Source organism: Epinephelus lanceolatus, chromosome 22 (genome assembly GCF_041903045.1).
Source record: "Epinephelus lanceolatus isolate andai-2023 chromosome 22, ASM4190304v1, whole genome shotgun sequence".
Taxonomy (NCBI): domain Eukaryota; kingdom Metazoa; phylum Chordata; class Actinopteri; order Perciformes; family Serranidae; genus Epinephelus; species Epinephelus lanceolatus.
In genome coordinates, this window is record NC_135755.1 from 33,439,819 (window position 1) to 33,447,904 (window position 8,086).

Sequence of the window (8,086 nt, forward strand, 5' to 3'; positions counted from 1 at the left end):
TCGTCATCAACACTTGATGATCCTCCAGCATGTAAGTAAAAACCATCTAAATTAAAACCCCTTTGAAATCCTTCACAAAATGCCATGTCTCATTGTTTCCTTGTGTTTTCTTGTTGTAGCTGAGTAAAACAGGAGGAAAAGATGATGATTAGGAACAGGGACCTGGTTCTGCTTTGTACAAGGACGTGTCAGTGAAGACTGAACTCACTGCGGCCTGTTGATGCTGCTGGTCCTGTCTAGATGCCTTCAAATCCTTCAACTTCAACATTTAGCACTCAACATGGCTGCTTCCACCCTGAGAACCAAAGCAGGCTGGGTAAAGGTGGACTTCAGGAAATACACACACACTCACACACAAACTGAGACTTTGAGTTGGGAATGATTTGTTGCTCTTGTTGTGTTTTATGTGTTTGTGGAATACAGCCAGGTGACGAGGAACATATCATCAGGTTTTCTTGGTCATGCACAGTTAGCACACAGATATTCTGCTCAGTCATCCGTCAGGGTGGAGTGTGCTGGAGATAACTTGCTGTCACTGCCATGTAGTCAGTCTGAGATCAGGCCCAGGAGCCAGGTACTGGAGCTGAAAGTGTTGGATTGTGGTTCTAAATGGGTGTGTCAAAGTGCAGAGAAACTTTTAATAACACACAAACTGTTAATCCTTTCACCTTTTCTTATTTTGACAAATGTTTTTTGCCCTATGAATTGAAAAACTTAAATTTTTTATATATAAATAAAACTGAATTTGGTCAACTGCTTGTCTCATAATTTCAGTTCTCATTACTTTGAAGTGTGTGAGGTTTAAGAGAACAAGAGTGACTGATGCATGTGAATAACTAGTTTCTCCTGCAGCGGTTTTGTGTATGAATGTCCCATCATTTTTAGAGCTGCAAACTTTCCCGTAAAGGCATGGGCCCACTGGCAAAGATTAATAACTGCCTTCAAAGTGAAGCACTTAATTGTGTAACCAGTTATTGTATTACATTATAGCAGTGGAGGCTCTTGGGTACATTAGGGTCGAAATATTTTGCACCTATCCGAAAGTGTGAAGTCACACAATTGCACTGGAGTTACAAAGGAAGTTGAGTGATTCTGCCTTCAAAATAAAAGTCTCAGTCTCGAGTTCAGTGATCTGAAAAGGAGTGGAAATTCTTCAGTTACTCTGTTAAAACTTAGGAGATTCAAGGCATAGTTCAATTTTTTTTAATGTAGGGTTGTATGATATACTTACCCATAGACAGTATATCACAAGCAGTAGATGTCTGTTGGTATGTCTGCAGTTCAGAGAACCAGGCTGGAGTCTGACATGGCAGCTAAGCAATCTCTTGCTGTGAATGGGTCAGCAACAAAATGTATTTTAGCCACCTAAAAATATCAAGTTGAAGTATATGCTGTATTTTAAATATTTTCACTGCTTTACCTTTCTGTCAGTGATTTTCAATAGAATGAGGAAGCCCTTACGTCAGTCTTCAAAGCCAGACTCCACTGAGTCAATGTTTAAACTTTGCTGAACGCAGGAGCTGCTGGTCTACTGCTGCCTCAGTTCTTTTTTGTGTTATTGTGTGACTTTGGCATTTTAGTCATGCAATAACACTAACTGTTTGAAGCAGCAGTAGACCAGCAGCTGCTGTGTTCAGCGAGCAAAAATCAGTTTTCTCAATGGAATCTAGTGACTTTAACAAGAGTATAGATGGGGCAACTGACACCATTAACAGCTTCTGTGTTGGACCGGGCTGTCTGATGGAAAGATTAAGCAATGAAAATACTCTCAATATAGCCTACACTTAAAGTGGTATTGATTTTCCTTGGAAACCTTTTTATAGGTGACTACATTTTGTTGCTGCCCCCTTCTACAGCAGTACGTTGCGTAGCTTCCATGTCGGACTCAAGTCTGCTTCTCCAAACTGGGGGCGTGCTGGCTGACATCTATGTACCACACTATGGATAATTTCCTCATCCAACCCCGCATCAGAAATTCTGATTCTGATTATCCCTTTAATATCTTAACAGGTAACGCTCACTGCTTGCAAGTTCTTGCACACCAGAAAATCACAACAAACCTCTTGTGAAAAATCAAAAATTCTCCACAAGGTCCATCACTTATACTTTATCTCATCAGGTAGAATATACATGGACAAACGGCACTGGTGTTATACACTGTATATTAAACCAGCCTGCTGCTGTTGGTTTTTTGTAAAATTTTCCTGATGAAGGTCTGAGATGATAAATATAGAAGTGAGTGCAAGTGACTGTCAGAATATGAGATATGTAATATTACTCACCACACTAAATATGTTTGAATCTGACGATTTTCGTCACCGAATAGAAACAGGTGGACACTAAATTTACAGGAAGTTTAACTAATAAGGTAAGTGAATAAATAAAATGTGTTTTCAGTCATTTATAGGCTGGTCATAAATGGGTTAGTGGCGGTGGGACTGCACCAAGGGAACATCCCTACTACAGACCAGAAAAACCTCCTGGTAATTTCTAAAACACACCACATGTAGGAGAACATCTGATACTGAATAACATTTATTATATATCCCCACTAATTGTGTGAGACAGTATGTCAGTGCTGACCAGTTAAATTAATTCTGTCACATTCTGAATGGATAAGCCAAAGGCTGTATGTAAACTACAACACAGATACACACATAACTGGTATATTTTAGAGGGAAACAATTTGCTTGTTGTGCTGCCTCACCGAAATAACTCCCTTATTTTGGAATTTGATGTCGCGCTATAAATGTTTTATTTTGAAATATGCAAGCGGAAGTTTGGCCTTTCATATATAGTGCTTGACAGATGCAGTCTCTGATATCGGTCGGAGGTGAAAGAATGTGGACCTACTACAGAGATGGGTTTTTTCCCAAAAAGAAGAAGAAAGTAAGTCTTGTCGTTACATATTATTTTTTTAAGACCTGATGAAGATTTAGTTGTCAATAAAATCATATTGGCTATTTGTTTGTTGAAAAAACATTTTGTTTAAATTGTTTATCAAGGCTTCTGCCATTAATCAGCTGCACTAGCATAGCAGCTAAAAGCTATTTGAAAAAACTACCAAAAAAGCCTTTTATTTTGTTAATCATTATTACATCTTGACTGTTCTATTAAAGTCCTTATGTCCTTATTGTTAAATGTCACCACAATGTGAGGTAGTTACAATTTTGTAAGGATGTTTATACACATCATTTTTGATGTGTATCTTTAGGTAGTTATTTCAGTATTTCATGAAAGCTAAATGAGTCTCTGTAGAAAAGTGATATTGTCCACTTCCTGTCTTGCAGGAGGAGAAAGAGGCTGTAACACTTCCACCTATAAACAGTGACTCAACTTCACTGTGTCAGGTGATCTGTATACATAGGTATTATTATGTAAGAGCTGTATGTATCAATGTCCATCCACCACTTTGGTCCAACCTGAAATCATTTTTACAATAGTGGGTTGTCTGGGCCTTCTCTATGTCAAACTCAAAATCATAGTTTGCTTTTCCATAGTTGAATTGAAGTGTGCCGGAAAAGTGTCTGAATTCAATCACTTGTTCAGTGTTCAACTTATCCAGAAATGAATAGGATTTCTTATGTCATCTAAATGTGTCACAGCTTCTTGGATGCATATTGCTAGTCCTCTATAGCAAGCTCTTTTTGATCATAAAGGCTGACAAGTAGTGATTTAGTCTTAACTAGTCAAACTGTGTCAAAACGACATTTTGACAAGTTGAACTGTGAATTGAAAATAACTGGTAAAAATAATTTTGACATGTTATAAATATATTTTCACATATAGAAATTACATTTCATCTAGTCAAAAGTGATTAGGGTTTCAACGGTATGACATTTTTCACTGCACAATAACCATCTCAGAAAATATTGCGGTTTCACAGTATCACAGTATTACAGAATTATTATCAGCCAGAATGAGCCTTAAAGGAATGAAAACAGAAAAATTATTATTTGTCGAACATGTGTTTTATCATTACAATAAGTAAGTATGTGTGTGGAAGTATGTGTGAAAAGTCTCCCCTTTGAAAATAACTAAAATAAAGGGGATATTCTCCATCAAGTTGCATTTGTTCATAAATTAGCAAGTGTACATGATATAATAACTGTCAGTTTTTACAAGGTATACCTTAAAACAGGTTTACTGCTCCTATGCTATTATAGATATTAGTATGTTTTTGGTTTTTTGTTGTTTTTTTTTTTCACTAGTAAGACTAATGATTACAGATATCTACAATTGAATTTTCACATGCTGAAAAATGATTGTGGCTGCTAGAAATGTAATCATAAGTGTTATATCATAGGCAACTGGACTTGCTTGCGTTTCTTGGAGACGTTTCGCCTCTCATCCAATAAGCTTCTTCAGTTCTAAATGAGCCTGCAGCCTGCAGTTACATAGCAGTTATGATTACCGTGACCTGGATGACTGAGAATCTTCACAAACATACTTGAATTGTAATTTCCCGTTTCAGATATCAATTTTAGGCAGTAATTATAATGTATGTCTGGGGGGACACATCCACCCCAATATTCACCACCATTTTGGGACCGCCACAGTTTTTACAGGGACATCCGGAAGAATTCAAAATGATCTCATAAATGCTGTTGCTGAGGTGCTAAATGGTGCTGTCAAGAAAGAGATTAACTTTACCAAGTTCATGGCAGTGTAAAATGACGAGTCCACCAATTTCAGCAATAATGCTTAGCTGTCGTTTTTTCGGTATGCCGGTATGACTCTTGCGTTTGCAGTTTCAATCACCCTGAGGTAGGCTAGTAACTTCACAGGTGAGAACAGGTCATAGTCTTTTGTGGTTCTGGAGGGGGTGAAGGCTACAAATCTAGGTCTAACAAAGGATGCCATTGGATTATGGTAAATATAGGATCAAGGGTTTGGCTCGACCAATTAGCGGGAGTTAAAGTGAGGATATCTTGGCCGCCTCTGCTTTGACTTTACCCATTTAAAGTAAGATTTTAAAATGGTCTCTCACAACCCAACAAACTTTATGTACAGTATCATACGTTCAGAGTAAAGTCAAGTACCACTTAAATATGACTAATTCCTGTTTGGAAATGTTTGCAGGCCTTAACATACCCATCCATATGTCTTCTCTTGTTCTTAATTTGTAGAGGACAAACAGGAAGGGCTGTGATCCCAAACTGAAGGATGAGTCCAATACTATAAATCACCTCAGAGTAAGTGCTTCAGGCCAACAGCCAACACTGAAGCACTTAATGTTTGCCGATACATTTTTTGCTCTCTGACCATTCATTTTTCACCAAAGCAATCTCGAGGTTTTCACTGCTGCGTTATCCTGTCTGTTTCCAGTTTCAAGTACAGCTGCAGCAAACAGGCAAAACCCAAAATGATCCATACTTAGAGGACAGGCTAAGCGATATACTACACCAAGGCCATTTGTTCAAGGTGCGTCCTTTATAGGCTTGTACATGTAAGTAGCCACTCCATCCTTTAAATTAAATAAAGAGACTTTTAAACAGAGTAGTACCCAACCAAATGACCTTTCCAAAATTCATCAACGTCCAAATGTGTTTTAACAGGTTCAAGCTGCCAAGTCCTTACTAAACCTACGTGAATATGGGAGAACAACTGAGGACTCAACAAAGTTATTAAGGAGCATGGATGCTCTAGTCAGAGAGGATGAAGATGAAGGTCATGTTACGGAGGCAGACAGTGGGGCTTATCTGTCTGTTAGGTCAAACAAAGATGATGTGGATAAAAGATGCAACAGCAAACTCCCAGTGACAAACTTGTCGTGCAGTACAACAACCAATGAGATCCAGAGAAAAGAGGAGCCTTTGTTCCATGTTGAAGAGAAGAGATTCATGATCTACATATGCGGTGGATACAAAGGTAAGAATGAACAAATCTGACATGCACACACCGTGGAAGAGAACCTTTTCTGGCTGGCTGCCAGGTGTTTAAAAATCATCAAGTTATATTTGGGATCACTCTGAATGACTGTTTTAAGTCAGTCTGTCTGGTATATTTGAGCCTGTATGAATGTGAATACAGAGCATTGCTGTAAGAAAGTAGCCTGGAAATCCAGACCCAAATCTAGAAAGATTTAGGGTCTGGCCATGAGTAATGCAAATGGCCCAACTCGAGGGGCGGCACCAAGCATGCATTTATAAATATCACTGCACGCAACTGGATAACACTACGACCAATCAGAACAATACAACGGGTGACGTATACGCTTAGCTACCAGCGGAGCTAACTGGTAGATTAGACTCTTGCCGTATCCAGTCGGCAAAACAGCAAAAACGTCCTTCTTGCAGAGGAAAGACTTGAGCGCCGTCTTCTGTTCCTCTTTTAGAGAAAAAGCCAAGTCTAACTCGTTCATTGTAGCGGCCAAAGCCGTTTCAAAACAACTGGTGTTCTTGCGTAGCCATCTTGTAGTGTTTACTGACTGATTCCGGACTTCGTCGTCGCAGCGCTGTCGTCATCTGTTTAGCTCGCCTCTGGCCCGCCTATATCAGATACACCGATGATTGGTGCAGCTCGGTTTCATGGGCATAGGTAATGAGCATCATTACTGATTGCCAGAGTGACTCGCTGAGCAAATTCAAATTGTGCTCTCGCGAGAACTCTGGATTTCCAGGGTAGTAAGAAAGCTTAATGCTCAATCAATTCTCCCTGAATGATTGATTTTAATGGAAAAGTTTTGGGAAATACACTTACTGGCTTTCTGATGGAGAGATAGATGAGAAGATAGATACCACTTTCACGTCTCTACGATTCATATGAAACTGGAGCCAGTAGGCTTTTAGCTTAGCGTAGCATAAGCTTAGCGTAGCAAAGGGAGTAACAGCCAAGCCCACAGGAACAACAGCAGTCTTTTGATAATAATTTTAATGAAGCCAAGTGGCCAAACTGTGGGATTCCAACTTCCGGGTATATCGTGAAGCCGTAGAGTGCTGCAGGAATGAGTCCCAAAACCTGTAAATGAGTTAACATTTTGCCACTCCTGGTTCCCTTGTCTTGAAGTCACTAAGTACGTTTACATGCGCAGTTAAGTGGAGTTATAGTTATAGCTCGAATAGGCCATTTAATTGGACTACTGTCCTTGTCCCAGTATACAAATACGTGAGGGGAATCAGTTTATTGGCTGAAGTATGTCCTCTACCATAGGTGGCAATATGCTCCCTTTCACCTTGTTAGTCTGGGTGTGTTCGTCCAACTTTTAGAAATTCGATTTGGTATGATTTCAGTTGCGCTAACACGTTTACACTAATTTAAAAGTCCGGTTTTAGTCAGACTGACACAATGAATTGATTTTCTCTGATGTCATGTAAACGCACTGAATGGATTTTTCTTAAGATGCCTGAAATAAGGTCTGTGGTTAACACAAGCCGAAAAGACTTTCACGTTTTGTTCTATGACATAAAATACATCGGTTAATATCCCATTGTGAATTTTGAAGCCTTAAGTGTCTTAAAAAAGACAGTTGCTAACAAGTGGCTAAATGAGACTACAGAGCGTCATCATGCCAAATAACGCCAAACACAGTTTACAGCCTTGTTGTGGTGGCGACGCTGAAGTCATGCGACTGTAGTTGAGTTTATTTATAGCCTTACGTTAGCTTTTTACCTTTGGTGATTGCATTTAAGCTTCAAAAATCATAAAAGTGGTGTTCATTTGTGAGGATTATCGACCTCATCGAAAAATATCATAAACTTGTTTGCCACAGAGCTTTTTTTCTGCAATAATCCAAAATCCCATTGGATTTTTGTAAAGAAACCAGGGTGACACTAATTTCCAGGTCACCTACAAAAAAAACGTCATTGCTGCAGCACTCTGTTGGGCCCAGAGAGACTTTTTTCCCACGGACTTGCATTGCGAAAAACATGTCAGTAAATCTGTGGATGCATTTTTTGAGGGTCACAAGGTCCCTCTGGGACTTGATCCACATGGTCCAATAACATTTTGAAAGTCTAGAAGAGCCTCATGACTAAAAGATTTTAGATCTTGGTCCTTTTAGGCACGGAAGTTGAACATTTTTTGCTTCATGTGTCACAGAGCAGCTTTTATAGGAATGAACGGGTCCCCGCCTCCGAAGCTCTAT

At 39.2% G+C, this 8,086-nt stretch overlaps 1 long non-coding RNA gene across 1 annotated transcript; it reads left to right on the forward strand.

Moving 5' to 3' along the window:
* The first annotated feature begins 5,102 nt into the window (after nt 1-5,102).
* LOC144459666 (uncharacterized) lies at nt 5,103-5,831 on the forward strand. Its single transcript, XR_013488509.1, has 3 exons — nt 5,103-5,195; nt 5,329-5,424; nt 5,559-5,831. It is a non-coding gene; the product is annotated as an uncharacterized LOC144459666 (long non-coding RNA).
* The last annotated feature ends 2,255 nt before the right edge of the window (nt 5,832-8,086 follow it).